The 20,167-nt window shown below is 40.4% G+C and overlaps 1 protein-coding gene across 4 annotated transcripts in view; it reads right to left on the bottom strand.

Annotated features, from left to right (window-relative positions):
* NLGN3 (neuroligin 3) overlaps positions 1-20,167 on the bottom strand; it is a 285,082-nt gene that overhangs the window by 101,980 nt on the left and 162,935 nt on the right. The gene's annotated exons all lie outside the window — the stretch shown is intronic.

The raw sequence follows: 20,167 nt of genomic DNA, 5'->3' as shown, positions 1-20,167 counted from the left end.
AGGTTCTATCCTTGGGGGTCATGCAAGCCTAAGTGGCTGTGCTTTCCCTCAAAACTCAGAGAGGAGGGTGTAAATCTTTTTAAGTGCTAGGTGACCCCAGTGGGTCTCTGCCCCATGCAGCTTTTTCCCATCTTATAAAAGGGCAGTTTACTAATAAAATCATTAATGAAGGAAACAATGTTGTGGATAAATCACTAAGCAGCTCTCTGTTCCATGTAACACTTGAGAGATGCTTAGTGGCAAATGGAGATACATTAAATCTTCCCAGTCTAATAGTTGCCCTTAAATTACAAGTTACATGACCCAGAAAAGAGACAAAAGATTATGCCCATCTTGGACTTCCCAGGAATATAAGTGTTTGAAGCCAAGGGAAGAATCTAGGTCAGCTTTGAAACAGATCGTTCACGAAACTAAGGGTAGGGCACAATACAGGAAAATACAGAGTGACTCAAAACTTAGCCAGGATGAGAAAAAAAGGGTGAAGCGGTGTGAGTGTGAGCTGGAAAGCGAGTGGACAAACACAAGAAAATAGATATAACAGCATAAATAAGATGAATTACGGAGACATGCAAATAGATAAAATACATGGGTTTCTGAATAAAACAATGCAAAGTTTTATATTATCAGAAGAGAGAAAAGTAAATAAACCGGAAGAGGTTTGAGCAGCTAAGTGGTGGAAGCTCAGTGATCAATTATAATGGAAAAGGAAGACAAAGTTGTGGTGTCAGGTCTGTCAATCAAACAGAACAAACTGAGCAAATTACAAGACGTTTGTTGAAGGGCTGAATTCAAATGGTCAACAGTAAAATGCAGCAGAAGTGTGTTCCGTATTTCTTTTATGTGCACAAAACGTAGCAACTCACTGGTAAACAGTCTAAAACAAAGGTCAAAGAGAGAAGATCAATGCAAAGATGAGTTTGATGGCATTTAGGATGCTTGGCAGGTAGAAATATGGGAAGATAAACTAGCCAGTTGTGTGAAGCATGACATAATGGTGTGAGTGAAGAACACACAAGATACATATGCAATGAGTTTTTGACAACAGTGGTGACCACAGTGGTGTGTGGGTACAGTGACCTCAACCTCACCTCACACCTAATTAACTGTACAGTATTTCTTGGTCTGCACCCACAGAAAATTCTGACATAACCACATGCTGCATATTAGGGTTTAAGGAATGTATTTAATGTACTGCACTGCTACCTTTAAAAGAACTATAAGCATCGTCTTAAATCCTACAAAATTCAACAATACTTAAGTTTGTGTGATCCAGATATATGTGGAAGAAAATGGTGGATATACTAAATTTCTTTCCTGCCAGCTGCATGTATGATTCCAGGTTTAGTTTTTTCAATGATGAAGCAAGATGATGGCAATTCACAGAACTCTAGGGACATTTACACAAAGAATCATCAGGGACTGTGGCAATTGGATGTATGTCATACATGTGCTAGTCATGTGCAGGAGTCACTGTGCAGTAGAGCTCCATTCTAGATATTTCCTAATCCAATGTCTGATGAGGATTTTCCTTGGCTTATAGATAGGAGCACATAATGATTACAGTGAAATGGGGCCCAGGGCAAGGTTGCAGTTTTAGCTCCCCATGGTGGTCTTTTTTGGAAAGCTGAGGTAGACAAGTCAAAGAAGGTATCAGCTAGGCCCCAGGCTCCTGCTTAGGTCACCTTGTGGATGTCCCTGCTATGGCTACGAGGCATAATCTAATGTACCATACAAAAAAATAAGACAATTATTCAGGAAGCACTTACTGTACCTTGAGGAATTGTCTTCCAGTATGGCTGTCACAATCTACAGTGTTTTATTCCAACATTGCCTCAAATGAATGGGCTAAGGCAAAGCAAAAAAACAACACTGTCCAAACCGACAGCTATATTATATAAGTATAACATGGTACTTTCTCCTACCTGTAGAAACAGGAAAGCTATCAAAAGACAGAGCCCTGGTCTTTAGATCTTTAGAAGAGAGCATTAGAAGTCAATGGATTCATAAAAAGAAGCTGGCTTCCTCTCACACAGATATTACGTAAGATGCTTCACTACCTACACCTCAGTTTAAAAAAATAAATAAGCTTGACTTGTCAACATTAAGTCTCTTTTATATTAATGTGACACAGTTACTTAAAGAATGTAAAGCTCCAGTTCAGCTACACAGCCTGCTTATTGAACAGTGAGGACTCTGGGATACGTCATCAGTGTTAGCTCAGCACAATTCAGCAAAACCTAATTGACATGAGAGTGATGCTCTCATGGTTTGTGAGCTGCTGTGCACAAACTACAAGAAGCTGATAGAAACAAATAATATACTGCACTATGTTTAAAATCAATTTAATTTGATAAGACTGAAACAATGCAGACACCAAATTTGAGTTCCAACAATACTGCTGCCAGTTCCAACATGATATGCTCAATGTTAAACCCACAGCTTCAGAATTTGTATATGAACATGTCAACCCCAACTTTAATTTTTAAGTAAGCCATGCCCCACAGAGCCTGCACACTGCCAAGAAGCTATGTTGCAGGTTGAATCTGTTGCAAATATTGGAGGACATCAAATTAGGTAAGCATGTGTTACAGTTTTTTGTGTCAACTAATCAGTGCAGCCTTCTGGATATTTTTCTTCATGCAACTTAAAGAGAACCCGAGGTGTGTTTAAAGAATGTTATCTGCATACAGAGGTTGGATCTGCCCATACAGTCCAGCCTCTGTTGCTATCCCAAACCCCACTAAGGTCCCCCTGCACTCTGCAATCCCTCATAAATCACAGCCATGCTGTGAGGCTGTGTTTACATCTGTAGTGTCAGTCTCAGCTGCTCCCCCGCCTCCTGCATAGCTCCGGTCCCTGCCCCCGTCCCTTCCCTCCAATCAGCAGGGAGGGAAGGGATGCAGGCGGGGACTGGAGTTCTGCAGGAGGCGGGGAGAGCAGCAGACTGACACTATAGAGATAAACACAGCCAGCTCTGACAAGCTGTTTGTCAGCAGAGTGGCTGTGATTTATGAGGGATTGCAGAGTGCAGGGGGACCTTAGGGGGGTTTGGGATAGCAACAGAGGCTGGGCTGTATAGGCAGATCCAGCCTCTGTATGCAGATAATATTCTTCAAACCCACCTCGGGTTCTCTTTAAGGTGCTTAAATAATTTTGTATTGAATAATATATAACATGATTAGTGATTTTTATTTGCCTGGATTCCAGCTTTATATTAAACACTGGTGACCCAGGTGACTGTGCATCTGCAAACAATAAATAATAAATATAGGCCTTTACCAGGTTTTCAAGTTTAATCATCTTGGGTTTCAATCTCCTACCTATAACTAGAACATTTCTGACACACATCCAGCTGCCACATTCAGTAATGAAGACTGTAAATGTCCCTAGTGGTCTGTGGATTGCCATCATCTTGCTTCATCGGGTAACTGGCGGTAGTGTGGTGAGAACATACTGGGTGCATTTCAAATCCAAAAATCTAATGGAGGCCTGCAAATAGGAGATATATCAAGAACCTTATTCACCTCCATTCATGCCATGAAATAACTGTTAATGTGGAGTTCTTATTTTGTTAAAACGTGCCTTTCCAATTTAGTCTGCAGCCAGTTTATTTCTAGATATGCTAAATTAGGTAAATTATGCTTCCTTGCAACTATGGCAACCACTTCCTGTCTGGTAGGCAACACATCTCCAAACTCATTTTCTTACATGTGGGATAGGTTCAGATACTTGAAAGTGAACTTTTAACGCCCCCCCCCCCCAGGCTTTATTCATTATTGCACGGCTTTATTCATTATTGCACACGTGTAGTGAGAAAGCACATCTAAAGGATGGCAAAATGCCTAATGTTTGGTTTGCAAATATCATGCATACACTCCTGGCTATTTCCTCTCACCAACTGATTGCAATTGTCTCACATACACCACCAGGCCGTAAGGAAAAAGAAAAACCTGCTATTTTAATTTCACTAAAATCCTTGCAATGCAGTCCTGGAGGCTATTATGTTATCTACATGAAACTACTATTAATATTTTATCTACATGAAAGTGTTCACATGTTCATTAGCTAAAATTCAAAAGTTAAGAAAAGATAAACCTACCGTATATACTCGCAAGCAAGCCGAATTTTTGACCCCCCAAAAGTGGGCCAAAAGTTGGGGGGTCGGCTTGCTTGCGAGTCATGGGTGGGTGGGTGGATAGGTGCTGTCCCTCCCCGCTCCCCCCGCGGCCACCGCTGCTATTACCTTAGGCGGCGCCGCTGCCTCTATCCCCGTCCTCCTCCGGTAACTCATTCACAGCAGCGCGCCCCCCGCTGCTGTGATGACGCAGGAAACCATAGAGAGCGGTTCCCATAGTAACGGCATCGCGCTACAGGAAGCCGCTCTCTATGGTTTCCTCGTCATCACAGCAGCGAGAGGCGCGCTGCTGTGAATGAGTTACTACCGGAGGAGGACGGGGATAGAGGAAGCGGCGCCGCCTGAGGTAATAGCAGCAGCGGCGGCCGCAGGGGGAGCGGGGAGGGACAGCACCTACCCACCCACCCATACTGGGGCTCTATGCTAGCTATATGGGGCACTATACTAGCTATACTGGGGGCACTATACTAGCTATACTGGCGGCACTATACTAGCTATACTGGGGGCACTATACTAGCTATACTGGGGGCACTATACTAGCTATACTGGGGGCACTATACTAGCTATACTGGGGGCACTATACTAGCTATACTGGGGGCACTATACTAGCTATAATGGGGCACTATACTAGCTATAATGGGGCACTATACTGAGCACTATACTAGCTAAACTGGGGCACTTCACTAGCTATACTGAGCACTATACTAGCTATACTGAGCACTATACTAGCTATACTGAGCACTATACTGAGCACTATACTAGCTATACTGAGCACTATACTAGCTATACTGGGGCATTTTACTAGCTATACTGAGCACTACCTACCTATACTGAGCACTATACTAGCTAAACTGGGGCACTTCACTAGCTATAATGAGCACTATACTAGCTATACTGAGCACTATACTAGCTATACTGAGCACTATACTAGCTATACTGGGGCATTTTACTTGCTATACTGAGCACTACCTACCTATACTGGGCACTATACTAGCTATACTGGGACATACTGGGGGGATCACGCGGCCAGCGTTTCCTACCCCCGGCTTACACGAGGGTCAATCATTTTTTCCTGTTTTTTGGGGTAAAAGTGGGGAGGTCGGCTTACATGCGGGTCGGCTTGCTTGCGAGTATATACGGTAATTGGTTTATGCAGCATTGATGTTTAGGTCAATCTACCTGATAAACATAAAAACTGCATATCATATTATGTGAAGGTAAAAAAATGTACTTGCAGAAATGGCTGAGAGTGAGAGCCAGTGTAATAAAGTGGAAGTATCATCTCACACCATTTCTTTATTACAAATGCTTTTAAGGGGAAAAAAACAGTTTCTCATCTGAGAAAAAAGAGTAAAATATACTCAAAGGAATCACACTACTGCCAAGGTGAAAAGGGGTTGATAACTGGCACTTTTGATGTCAGTAGAGTTAATAGTCTATTTGCCAAATGCAAACCTCAGAAATCTCAAAAGTAATGACCAGGGAAAGAAAATGTGAGCAGCCAGGTCTAGGTGACTAATCCTGCGGTATTATGTTTTGCTGTATTAATAATGATAGTGATAGTTCCCTGCTTAAAAATCCACAAATATAAATGAATAGTGTTAATAACTGAAACTAAAGCATTATAAGCCAACCTTGTTGGAAAAAGTAGCAAGATCAATTGAGATAAATTATGATATAAAAGTAAACCTTCAATGAAACAAAAAACATTTTGTAATCATTAGGCACCTAGAGATGTATACTAATGTTCTTGCTGTTGTGTTCTTAAGGTAGGCATACACTATATTACACTCAAGATTCAAAAAAAACATTGAATGCACATTAAACAGTGGCTAGCGAGGGTGGAGCTCTGATCCATATTTAATTTGTTTTTAATTTATTTAATTTGTTTTCTGTTTGAATGTGAAATGATACCAAATGATGTGAGGTGGTTAAACAATATTACTTGATTGATTTTTAACTGACCCTATGTTGGATACATTTCATGGTGTATGCCTTGCTTGATACTGGCTATTGGAGTTAACAGAGTATCCTTAATATTCACAAAACTGCTGCCAATCCCAATCGTTGCTGACCCTGATTACCTAATTACGCTAACAAAAATTTTACTCTATGGTCTTTCCTTGATACAAACATCTGCCCTCTCTTGTACCTAATAGCAACAGAAAGCTGAAACTACCTATGTGATACATGCATCAGTAGGTGGTCAGGCAGTCAAGTGCTGGTGAGAAGGCCGAAGGCTGACAGCTGTGTCATCCTAGACACTAGTTCAGAGCCCTTGCTGATACATGGACCTCACTGTAACCTTCAAGCAACACTGGTAGCTCCATGCCTTCTTTTTTCTGTATATACTAAGTATTTCTCTGAATCTGAGGAAACACATTGGGGGTCCACTTCAAAAGTAATCAAATGGTGGTCTCCTGGACAGTAACTTCCCGAATGGTTTGAGTGGCTGATTTCTTACTTTGTGTTTCTACAACTGGCACTATCTACTACTTCAGCAATGTGTTATACCAAATAGGACTCAAACCTTTTACATCCCAGCACAACGTTTCGGGCTGAGAGGGCACTAAAACATTGTGCTGGAATTGAAGATAAGTTATTAATCATAAAAAGGGTTGAGTACTATTTAGTATCACACATTGCTGGAGCATTTTTGTGGAGGTGTGATCGACCTCTAAACCCATTAGGACTCCCTATGACACACGGAGTGCACTTAAAGTGGACCCAAATTAAAAATACAAGATTTCAGAAATAAAATCTATTTTCTAAATTATAATAATAAATAGCAGACTTTTTTTTCATCTGTATGATGACAAATATAAAATATTTTACATTTATTGGAGGAACCCCTCCCTTCCTTTCATATTGCTGGGACAGAATCCGGCAAACTGGTGGAGTAGATGGTGTCCAGCAACGGAGGAATTTCTAATGGCTGCCACCTGTATAACCCTAGTTATGAAAAGAGAAGGGTGAAAAGCATGCACTGAAATGCTCATAGGCTTGAAGGAGTGTTTATTTATCTTTGTATGTGTCAGAGTAGTGCATCTTAATATTTTGAATTAAAAATTGTTTGGTTTGGGTCCATTTTAAGGTTTGTGGACTACTTGCACACACAGTTACTATCTACTACACCAGCAACTTTAACCATAATTCACTCCCTTCCAAATGCATGACTTTTTGGATAAATCTTTTGCCGTGACCTTTTAAGTACTACCCAAATATTAACCTGCTGTCTAACCTAGATGTCTTCTATAGGCTAATCCTAATAGCTTCTATGCTGCAGTTTGAAGAAAAAAGCATTGTGGAAATATTATAAACAGGGCGTGTATAAAAGGAATACAACGGTACAGTGAAAAGTAAAGGTCATTTATGAAAGTGCCAAAAATGCAGCTCTGTGGCATATTTTGGGTGATATAATTTTTTAGCAATTTGCAGTGAAAATAAAAATCACTTTAAAGAGACATTTAAGTCACACAAAAAAAATGAGTTTTACTCACCTGGGGCTTCTAGCAGCCCCCTGCAGCAGTCCTGTGCCCTCGCAGCCACTCACTAATCCTCTGGTCCCCCGCTGCCAGCTAGTTTCGTTTTTACCGACAGGCCCGTCAGGACTGGCCACGCGTAGCTTTTTCCGCATTCCCGACTGTAATTAGGGCCTGTTCAGACTGTCAGCGTATGAAGAACGCGTATAAAATCAAAGAAACGCAAGTTGAAAAACGCATGCGGTTTTCTTGCGTTCGAATGCGTTTTCTATTGCGTTTTGCACACACACACGTGACCCAGGGGAAAAAAAAGAATTATGGGAACCGCAGAGGAAAACATACGTTAAAAACGCAATAGTACGCGTTTTTGATACGCGTCCATAGACTTTCATTGCGTCCGTTTCTATGCGTGACGCACAGAACTGCATGCAGCAATGCGGATAAGAAACGTATGTGTCTCATACGCATACATGTGAACTAGCCCATTCAAAAGCATTAGGAGACGTTTCTATGCGTTTTTGGTACCCGTACGCCTTCCCTGAAAACGGCTAGGAACGCGCATAGTCTGAACAGGCCCTTAGCGCTATTGCAGACCGCAACGCGTACAAAAATACGCATTGCTGCATATCTATGCATTCAAAATGCGGCAATGCGTAATTTTATATGCGTTGCGGCCCACAATAGCGCTAATTACAGTCGGGAATGCGGAAAAAGCTACGCTTGGCCAGTCCTGACGGGCCTGTCGGATAAAACGAAACTAGCTGGAGGGACCAGAGGATTAGTGAGTGGCTGCGAGGGCACAGGACAGCTGCAGGGGGCTGGTAGAAGCCCCAGGTGAGTAAAACTCATTTTTTTTTTCTAACTTAAGGTTCACTTTAAGGCCTGGCACCCACCACCACTAATAATAACTGTGATCTATTAACCAGTTCGGCCTATCTGGACGAGCTTCCTCGTCTAGATAGGCACTGCTGCTGCCGCCAGCTGGTGCGCACGATCGGGCGCGCCCCTGCGCGCGCTCCCGCTGCTAGCCCCCCGATCAGTGAATGGGAATATAATTCCCATTCACCGATCTAACTTCCCCGCAGAAATACAGACGCTTTCTCTCCAGAGAGCGCGGTATTTCTGCCCCCAGGAAACTTCTCCCCAGCATTTTAGTTCCTGGATGCGAGATCGTTCGCATCCAGGACTTTTTTCACTGTGGCCATCTTGTGGCCAAATAGTAAACTGCACCCACATACATTTTTAATAAAAAAAAAATATTATTTTACATTTAAAATTAGCAGTTTCCCTCCCACACCAAAAATTACCCACATACACTTTTTATTAAAAATAAAAAATACAATTAAAAAACCCCAAAACAACATAAATAGTTATCCAAGGGTCTGAACTTTTTAAATATGCATGTCAAGAAAATATGTTATTATATTATTTAAAATTAAAAGCTTATAAATAGTGTTGGACGCAAATTGAAAAATTGCACCTTTATTTCTAAATGAAATATCGGCACCATAAATTGTGATAGGGACATCGTTTAAACGGTGTAATAACCGGGACAGATGGGCAAATAAAATACATGAGTTTTAATTACGGTAGCGTATATTAATTTCAAACTATATTGGTCAAAAACTGAGAAATAATGAATTTTTTTCATTTCTTTCTTAATCTTCCTGTTAAAATAGATTTAGAAAAAAATAATTCTTAGCAAAATGTACTACCCAAAGAAAGCCTAATTAGTGGCAGAAAAAACAAGATATAGATCAATTAATTGTGATAAGTAGCAATAAAGTTATAGGCGAATGAATGGGAGGTGAACGTTGCTCGGATGCATGAGATTTTCGGACTGCGGTGCTGAACCGGTTAATAACACACAAACAAATATCAGAAAAATCTATTACCTTGTCACATTGTCTTACTTGACATTTGATTAGACCTCAGAATAGATCTGCTCTAATATATCTCTCGCTTATTGCAGTACAAAGCTATGGAGCCTCACTCTTACACATCTCATTCCTCCTTCCCACAACTCCAGCTTCATCAGCCTGATAAAGACAAGACAATCCCCATCAATTTTCAATTGACAAAACTATCAGACATCGATGAGGATCTCCTTTTTTTTTTAAAGGTTTTCCCCTCAAGTTCCCTGACCTCCATGCAGGTTGCTGCTGCCAGAACGGCTATGATGGCTAGAATGGCGCTCCACCACCTAAAAAGAACCAATCCAAATGACACTTCCTCAAACAAAATACTTTTTCAAATAATCCTCACTGGATTATTCACCTAATCATTGTAGTCCTGAGTTGTCTTAAAAATTCAAATGAAAGCTTCCTGGTAAATATCTACTTCCCCACAATACTGAAAAAGGAGCCCTTACATTAGCATCTAGTGTAATTTGATCTCTCAACTGTCTGCCAACTCTGCAGAGTTGAGAGCTAATATCTAAACACATGAGGTTAACCATTTCTGTGCTCCCAGCAAATCAGGAAGTAACTGTATTGTAACATCTATGAAGGAGCTCTATAAGCTGTAACAAGCAAATGTTTCTCTGTAAAGGTTATTATGCTGCTGCTTATTTTTTACAGCAGAGAGGAAGTTCTGAATTAAGGTCTGCTTTAATGGTCTGCTAATCTCACAGGAAGATTCTCATTGGACAAAATCAATGGCCAATGGGCAGTCCCTGCAGGGCTGGGACTCCCTTTTAGTATTGCAGTGGAGTGTAGCAGAAGGGACAATTGTTAGGCAGGCTCTTAAATCAAGACTTTTAGGATTACAACAAGTGGAATAAGAGTGGTAATGAGATGTGGACTGTGTTACATGACAGTAAAAAAAATTTTTTGATGAGAATTTTTTTAAAGTGTGTTTTGTGTCTTGAGTGTTTTTTTTTTCCTTTTTGGGAATGGGTAAGGGTACTCAATCCCTAAACTCGTTCTAAACCCATGTGGGGAAATAGAATATATAGAAGAACTCTTATTGGAGAGTGCTTTCATATTCCACTATCAGTTGACAATGCCAGATTGCATGAGGAGCAAAAAGTTAAAAAGGCTCAGGGGGAGGTGAGGGGCCAAACTAATTTAAACGTTATTTGCTAGAAATAATAATAGTAAAAAAATACTTACAAATCAATAAAAGAATGGCGCATAGAAGCACTATTTTGACATTAGCAACATTTTATCATCTAGGTAGTGGAGGTAAAATGTTCAGTGTTAATCTGTTCTCATTTCTAAAGTAAAACAACACCTTCTAGACTAGAGTATATTAAAAATCAAAAAGTTAGGAGAAAAGAACATTCTTTTTATTTGGCCAGACAAGACAAATTTAATCTGGAACAGTTTTCACTAATGAAAAATATTAATTCTCATTCCTATGTGTTAAAATGACCAGCTTGAATACTGGCGATTGTTGTAGCTAAATCAGGCCTTGTCTAAAGGTGCCCATCCACCTGTTGATTTTTCTAGTTGTGATCAAATCTTCCTGGAGATCGAAGCCCCAAAATGCCTGCGCAATCATAATTTCAATAAATTTCCATCCAAATCGATCCAGATGAAAGATCTAACATGGGTGTGGAGCGGTAGTAGATCGCTGGCCTATAGCCGTGGTCCTCAAACTAAGGCCCCCAGGCCGAATGTGGCCCCCTGAGTCTTTTTTATTGCCCCCCCCCCACACACAAAATGTATTGCTTATAGATGCAGTCAGCTACATCTTTAAATATTGTTGGTCCGCATATAGAATAGCAGTGCTGGCACCACCCATCCACATGGAAGCCAGAAAACAGTAATTCGCTGGTTTCCAATCAAATTCCACATCAGGTGACACTGCTGTCCAATTGGACTGCAGGTTGTCACCTGGGTATGCTTCACTGTCTGGCCCCGCAAAGACTTCTGCATCATTTTATGTATACTCCGGCCCCCCAGCAGTCTGAAGTATGTTGACCCGGCCCTCGACCCAAAATGTTTGGGGACACCTGGCCTATAGCATTGGTCTACCAACACTGCTGTTTCGACAGATTTTTTAGTGGATTTCAAGCTAATACAAATCTGCAGAGGGGTGGTGTATTGACTGCTTATAGCGTTGCATTGTATTGAACAGTGCAACATTGCAGTTCGATGGATTTTCAATAAATTTCATGATGGAATCTACTGAAAATTTGCATATGGGAGGATATGATTCCTCTCTGACCAGATTCAGATCAGAGAAAGATCTGTTTGTCACATTGGGTATTGGGCACCTTAACAGTAGTGAAAGCAGCAAGAGAAAGAGACCTGAGAAAAAGACGTGAGGTGCCCATACACTTGCTCAACTTTCCAAGCAGATTTAATCTTAATGATTTATTCTGCCAGAGATCGATACCTCAACGTGGCTGCCCAATCATTATCCTGATTCTGATAGAAAAAGAAAGAAACGATCAGTCGTGCAAACTGGAAAGATCTCGCCAAAAGGGAGGCAGCTAGGTGCATGGCGGTAGCGGCAGTGCATTTTGGGATGACCCACAGACCGCCCCCCCCCCCCCCCCCCATCTAAAATGTGCTACCCCGGATTCCTGGAGAGTGTTGCAGCGCACACTCACCTGTCCGCTGGAGTGCTTCTCCTGTCCACATGGCATGTGTGATGGAGAGAAGACACAAGAGGAGCGTGACAGGTGAAGGGATACTTGGAGGCCCAGCAGGTGGTGGTGGCTCCACAGATTTTATGATGAAATCTATGTACAGTGTGTGGCAGTAATAGATCTGTGGTCAAGTCTGGTGGCCATCTATAAGTGTATAGCCAACTTTGTACTAGCCACACACCTAGCAAACCGATGGAATTTTCCTTGTGTAATATTGCTATACCTGTGTCACGGAGCAGTGCTTTTCAGCGCTGCTAGATTTGGGCGCAGCCAGTGCCACCATAGACTATCATAGGAATCACATCTCAGTGAGTAACGTCAGCGCCATCAGAAGAGGGAGCCGAAGTTGCATAAAAAACACAATAATTCGGCCTCCAGCAATCGCTGGAAGCCGAATTATGTCATTCCCCACTATCCATGGCGGCCTGGAGGGGAAATAATAATGAACACACCCAGGGCTTGTGCAGAAGAGGATCAGCCATATACCGGCTGTATCCTGCGCCCAAGTCTACCGGCACTGATTTCAAATGTATGCCTGTGTCACATGAGGAACTATCTGGACATTTTATTAAATGTATTCAAATCACTTTTAATCTTTTGACTTTTGTTCTACATAGCTATTGGTAGATTGTACAATTTGTAACTGAGTGGCCAACAATACAAAGGTGACAATTCAAGAGAGGTACCAGTTATAAGTTTCACTTCACATACAAGATTTCTGATCATCCCTCATGCAACATCAAATAATAATTTTACAGAGATTCAGGTCAGTTGCCATTAATAACAAGGAAGCTAGGCTAAGTTTTTTTCCCTTTTCTGGACTAATTAATGTATTTTTTCTCAGATTGTGTAAAGGTTAACATCAGTGGAAATGTCCTCAACTAATCAGCTAGCTGAGGAATTTGCGGGTGGAGTTCTCAGTTTAGGTGAGATCTGTGATGAAAAATAAATTATTACATACTTCTGCAGGGTGAGAACATAACAAAAAGAGGGACAATGAAATGAATGGCCTTTCACATATAAAAGTTCAACAGACTATACCACATACAATTTAGAATGAGAAAAACTCAGAATGAATGGCTACCAATGCATTCATAATGAAAGTAAACATGCCATTCAGGAAAGAGCAATATTTATATGCAAACTTGTAAATATATGTTTTAATGAATAGAATATATGCAGGAAGTGAAATTCCAGTCACATTTCCTTTTTAAAAAAATGTGGAAGAGATAAATCCTCTATATAGTTTCACTGCTGTCTGCATCCTTATTAATCTCATTTCCCTCACACCTTGCCTGTGCTGGGACCACACTCACGTCCATGGAAAATGGACAGCGGTTTTCTCTGCAAGTCACCCAAGATCAACTTTAAACACCTGACCTTCAGCTATGGGAATTGCATGGAGGCTGTGATATTATGCTGCAGGGTACCTAGTTTTTTTGTATGCATGGGAAATTGCATTGCAGTGGAGTCATCCCATTGACTTACATTGCTATGCAATTTCGGATGCAGGAAACGTGCATGATTTCTGTAAGCATGGACCCTGCCTTAGGGCTATGGCCCACTAGAGTGCTTTTAGCTAATAGAAGTCAATAGCTGCAAACCACAGGAGCAATTGAGATTAGGGAATTAACAATCACGGGTCCTGCAGCATTTTTGGAGCAACTGCGCTCTATTACCAAAAACAGGATCGCTGCAAAATGGCTTTTAAATCGCTGTTCAAGAGATTTTGCAACAATTTTGTGTGCACCTGTGTGTGTTTGTAATAAATTTTTACTTACATGCCAGCTTCCAGTACATTGCCCTACCCCCTTGCACAGAATGGTGACATATGCCAGGGGCGTCGCAATGCTCCAGAAGTGTTTGGCATGTAGTCCCTTGTAGAGTGTTTACAAACACCGGCAAAAATCGTGGCCAAAAATGCTGCATAAAGTGATTGCACTTTAGGAAGTGCAAGTGCTGCTCCCTGTGATCGCTGGCCTAAATGACACCTATTTCCAGGGAGGAATTTTTTTTCCTGCTGTGTAATGACATGCATGTGGTTACGAATGCTGTCATTTAACTTTATTAAACTGCAACCAGAAGGCACCTGATAACCAGCACATCAGAGGCTGTACTACACAACATGTGCTCAATTCAGCCACCCCTGTGAAGCTGGCTTTAGGGTAAGTCTCTTCTACTGGAGAAGAAGGCAGCAACAAAAGCCGCAAACTTCCTCATTCTGTCCAAAACTAAACAAATGTACTGACTTTAATTTCAAAGAACTGCCGCTGCCTTTAACTTGTTGACCAATTCCTGAAGACTATTTAAGAGGCAGGTGCTACTTGGAAATTAGCTCTTACCCATTTTTTGTAATGCTTACGGGGAGGTTTTTTGGGGAACCTCACTAGTGGTGGGAGCAGTAGTGGATGGTCCCTCGAGGTGGCAAGAGCATTTTTGGTGGGGTTGTCTGCGCTGCTCCTGTCCACCTTTGGCTTGTAGCTTGCAGAGCTTGGTCCCAAGCATTGAGTGCGCCTGGGACCCCGCTTGTTTTGCACACCTCTGTGCTGTAAATAACTGGCAGTGATCAGATATCAGAGGGCCAAGATGCAATATGCCGATATAAGGTGACCTGTATGATTGTTTCCTAAACAACCATTTTCTATTGTGCCTCATATTCTACAGCATCTCCAGAGATCTTAAAGCATCTCCAGCAAGGAGAGCATAAGTGATCCAGCAACCCTGGATTAGATTTCTTTTTAAAACATTTGCTATTATGTGAAATTATGTGCAAGATTGTAGACCTCACACTGGTCATAGTGGAACATAATGGGAGTTGCTAGTTTAGACTATACTAAAATTATTCAAATTAAAACTTTGTAATGGATTCTGTAAGTGCAGTCAATATCTACTTGCTTTAAATCTGTCTAGGATCTGGTATAACCCAGGTAATGGTAGCATATCTGGACACCATAAAGGACAACCGAGGTGACATGTGACATGATGAGATAGACATGTGTATGTAGAGTGCCAAGCACACAAATAACTAGGCTGTGTTCCTTTTTTCTTTCTCTGCCTGAGAGCGTTAAACATCAGGTATGCAAGTGACAGTTTCTGTTCAGGTTGAGACTGGGTCAGACTATAGCCTACCCCTCACTGATAAGTAATTACAGCCATAAAGTACTTTCCTGTCAGTAAATAGCTTCTGAGAGCAGGAAAGAGATAAAAGGGGTCAATAATTCATAGATTTGAGCTCTAGCATACTTCAATAAAGGTGTTATTGAGCAGAGACAATGAAACAGTAAAAACTAGATGTAAATATAAAATAAAACTCTGGGATATCTAAAAAAAGGTCATTTTTTTAAGAGAAGGAGGATGGATGCAATTGTTTTTCTCAGTTTATTTTTACCTCGGATGTCCTTTAATAAAAGGTAGTCTGAATTGATTCCAGGCTTCCTGGATGACACATGATGTTCCCACTGAAGATGCTTACAGATTTCTAAAGATGCTTTTAAGTATGCTCACTTAGTTCCAAACTATCAAAAAGTGATATATTGCAGTGCAGTGAAGTGTAATATTAGTAGAAGTATGCCAGAAAATAACTTCCTGCTATTCAACTTTTAATAAATGTATATTTAGCCCTAGGAAATAAAAATAAGTGCAAACACAATTAATGTATTAACTGTGAATGCTAATAGCTAAGCAAATATAACTGATACACAATGACAGTATGTTATAAACAAAACCCTACAGTAAAGTTAGCTGACACAAAAGATCCCTCAAATATCAGCATTAAAGAAGACCTCTAACCAAAGTAACTAATAACATTAAAGCCTTTTATCCAGGTATAGTATAGTATAGATAGAGTGTTTATTATATATCTTATTTGGTCTTATTTGGTAACTTCATCAATAAATATTTTAGTTTTGTTTAAACAGGGAAATATGTGTATATTTCAGATTTCCCATTTGTAGTTAGCAAATTCAAACAAAAACGAGACAATCATCCAATTCACAAAACCGCTAAAGATATGAAACTGCATTATAATACATGCAGACTTACACAAAGCACTGTCAACTTTACACTTACCCCTAAAGTAACATAGCCATGATGTGACTGCCATTTCTGATTAGAACAGGTGACCATTTCAGGTTCATGAGTTTTGTTCAGACACAGTTATAGTGCTCAATGTACTAAAAATTGTTTGTAAATTTAACATAATAGTTGGATGCTGCAAAAATGACACGCTTATTTTGATACTGAAGTCAGTAAATATATTAAAAAAAATGTGAATGAGACAACAAAAGTCAGGCACAAGTGTAACTTCTTAAAGCTAATTAGGTTCATTCCAATAGGTCAGCATTCTATTGTGCCTGGGTCACCACACCACAGGTAAATAGTGCAACTTTTTAAGAATAGCATTTCTTAAAGGACATCCAAGGTGAAAATAAACTGATGAGATAAACCATTGTATCTATCTTCAATCTTGTCTCTGTTCAATGACACATGCATGGTAGTATGCCAGAACTCAAATCTATGAACTATTCTTTTTATACTCTTTTGATCTCTTTCCTGCTCTCAGAAGCCATGCACTGCCAGGAAAGTGTTTTATGGCTGTAATTCCTTATCAGTGAGGGTTATGCTATAGTCTGACCCTTTCCCAACAGACACTGTCACTTGCATACCTGATGTTTAACTCTTTCAGGCAGCGAAACGAACACAGCATAGTTATTTTGTGTGCTTGGCACAGTACATACACATGTCTATCTCATCATGTCATGTGTCACCTCGGTTGTCCTTTAATGTTATTCCTTAGTATTATTTTTTTCCCCAAATGGGCATTTCCTTTTCTATAGTACATAATATGTTTAAAAGATATAGAGAACGCGGAGAATCGTCTGTACACAAGACACAAGGCTGAACGTCAATATTGGATAGCTGTGATCACTATGCCGCCAGGTGGCACAGAATTAAAATCAAACATTATTTTGTACTGTAAATAGCTCCGTGGACTCAAGAACACTTCTAAAAAAAACATTGTCAGAGAGTACAGACAATTTGCAAGTTAACCTATGCAAAGAAAAAAATATATATAAACATATTCCAAAAACACTTTTTCTAGGACTTTACTCATTTAAGATGAACTGAGGAAAAAAAGAGGAAAACTTGGTCTGTGAAATTGATTTTGGAAGTAATGGATGCTGTGTCCTCTGGGCTAAAGAAAATGACCATACTGGTTGTTATCAGTGCACAGTTAAAAATGCCTGCAATGTGATGGCATGGGGTGCATTTGTGCATGTGACATGGGTAGATTGCACATCTTAGACAGCAGTATTAATGCTGAATGATACACTCACATTTTGGAGAAACACTGGCTGCCATCTAGACATCCTTTTGAAGGAAACCTTGCTTATTTCAGCAAGATAATGCCAAACCATTTTCTACACATATTACAACAGCATGGCTTTTATGTGTTAAAATAGGCTGCCTGCAGTTTAAACTGGACACTTACTGAAAAAAATTGGCACGCTATAAAATTAAAGATAGGACACAGTATACCCTGAACCATGGAGCAGCTGAGCTGAGATACTATATCAGGCAAAAATTATGGCAAATGGTCTCCTCAGTTACCAAACAATTTCAGGGTTTTGCTAAAGGAAAAGGTGAACATGCTCCCATAGTGGTGAACATGCCCCTGCCCATGATTTTTTGACATTTGCTGCTAGCATGAAATTGCAAATAAGCACATCAGAGATTTGAATGGTTTTCATTCTATTTTTAAAGAGAAAATGTACCATATTTTGCAAATTTTATCTTCAAACTTGTTCCCAACAAAGCTGGAATGCCACGTAAAAAATGTGTGAAATTTTGTAAATTATTTCACTCATATATTTAACTGAAAATTATACAAAGACTTTATAGCAAGTGTTGAAATTGAGATTTTTTTTAAGATGTACCCTAGATATGCCAATGGGATGCTCATAATTTCGAATTGAAGCAAATTGTACGCAAATGTATGCAGATGGAACTGGACTAATCAAGTGCAGTAGATGTTGAATTTAACGGATTCAATTCAAAGCTGCATACCTTTCTAACAAAATATTACATAAAAATTTGTAATAACGCAAACTTATTAGCATAGTATTGACCATCTGTAGGGCACACATATAAAAAAAGGATATTTCATAGTTTCAACATGTGCTATGATGTCTTTGTATAATGTTTAAGTATAGGATTTAAATTATTTGAAAATCCTCACATATTAACTTTATTTACATTTTAAACAGCATATCAACTTTGTTGGGAATAAGTTTGAAGATAAAAAATTGCCACACTTAGGGCTCTCTCACACTATGTATGTTGTGATAAAATCACAACGCAATGGTGGCGATACGACCATACAGTGAAGTACAAAGTACAATGAAAATATGCTTCATTGTCATTGTAAATGCACACGTTGTCCTGTGCGTTACTCCGACAGGAACCACTGCACCGCACCCGATGTGAACATGTCATAAAAATATCACTTAATCACAGTGGGATGAAATTACATTGTTCGCTGAGATGGAATGGAATGGATTCAGTGTGAAAGGACCTGTACTCTTTAAAAATAGAATGTCATTGGAAATACATTAAATAGGTAGAGATCACCTGAGATGCCTAAAGTAATCCCAAAGTAAGGGCTGGATCACACGGGCGTCTGCCCCGCATTTACCACCAGCATTTGGGACTCAGCATTAAACGCTCAAATTCAAGTGAATGGTACCGTTTGTACCAGGATTTTACCGGCATTTGCGCGAATGCGGCTTTCCGATCCCGACTTTCCCTGGTATTCTGGGTGACCCTGGACACTACATGTAGCGTCCTGGGACGGTTAACCGCCGTGGCTAATGTCCTCCTATGGGGAAGAAGAATGCCGACCGCAACTGATAGCCATGGGAAGCCCGATTGCGACAACGCTGCAATGCTGCTGAATGCGATACTGCCGAAAGCCGGGCAGACCCCCGTGTGAACCAGCCCTAAGTTGGAGCAGCACAAACGTACTTTTAGCAACAGTATTAACTCGCATATAATACAATGAGATAAACGTGTATGTACAGTATCAATTCAATGGAGTCCTAGGCTGTATTTCCTTTTTTCTTACTGTAATGGTTAAGAGTCCAGGGTTCTGAGTAACAGTGTAGTTGAGCTGTACTGTATCTCTCACAAATAACTAATCAGACACTGTAACACTCTCTGTGCCTGGAAAAAACACATCCTGTAACACTCTCTGTGCCTGGAAAAAACACATCTAAGTGCAGAGAACAGATAACAAATTCAACAAGTTTGAGATCTGTCTGTATAAGCACTGAACAACATTAACATGTACCTGTAGGGGCAAAAAATGGCCAAAGTTAGATACTTACCTATGGGCTTCCCCATGCCCCTTACCAATCCAGCACTGGGATCCTTTTAACTTAATTGACGATGGCTTGTCAAAAAGGTTTGGGCAACTGCCTGACGGTCCATGTATAAGCGCGGCTGCATAGTGTAGGCACACTAATGGCCATTTCTCTGCAATAACAGAGTCAGTCATGCTTCGCTTTTTTCCTCTGTGCACGAGTGACTGTGCTGCTGTGCAGGACATTAGTGTACCTCTGCAGTGCAGCTGTAAAGTGGCATCTCTATCTTTCAGTATCTTGTTCACTTTCCATAGCTTTCCTTCCAAGCAACAAGTGTCTCTTAATCTCATGGCTGTAGTCATCATCATCTGCAAAGATCTTTGATCAGGAAGATTAAATCTGCTACAAAGTATACTCTTTCCTCATCTGTTTGCAGATGGTTCATTGAAGTAGATGACATGGCTAATTTTCTTGATGTTAAGCAGTAGACTTACTTAAATGAATTATAAGCCTTTTTAAGCCCCCCTCCCCCCGATCTACTTACCCGTGGTTTCCTCGCAGCCCACGGCCCAGTGTCCCCGCTGGTACT

The sequence above is a fragment of the Hyperolius riggenbachi genome, chromosome 8, assembly GCF_040937935.1.
Source record: "Hyperolius riggenbachi isolate aHypRig1 chromosome 8, aHypRig1.pri, whole genome shotgun sequence".
NCBI lineage: Eukaryota > Metazoa > Chordata > Amphibia > Anura > Hyperoliidae > Hyperolius > Hyperolius riggenbachi.
The sequence above is the reverse complement of the archived record's forward strand: the minus strand, read 5'-3'. Positions and strand labels throughout refer to the sequence as shown.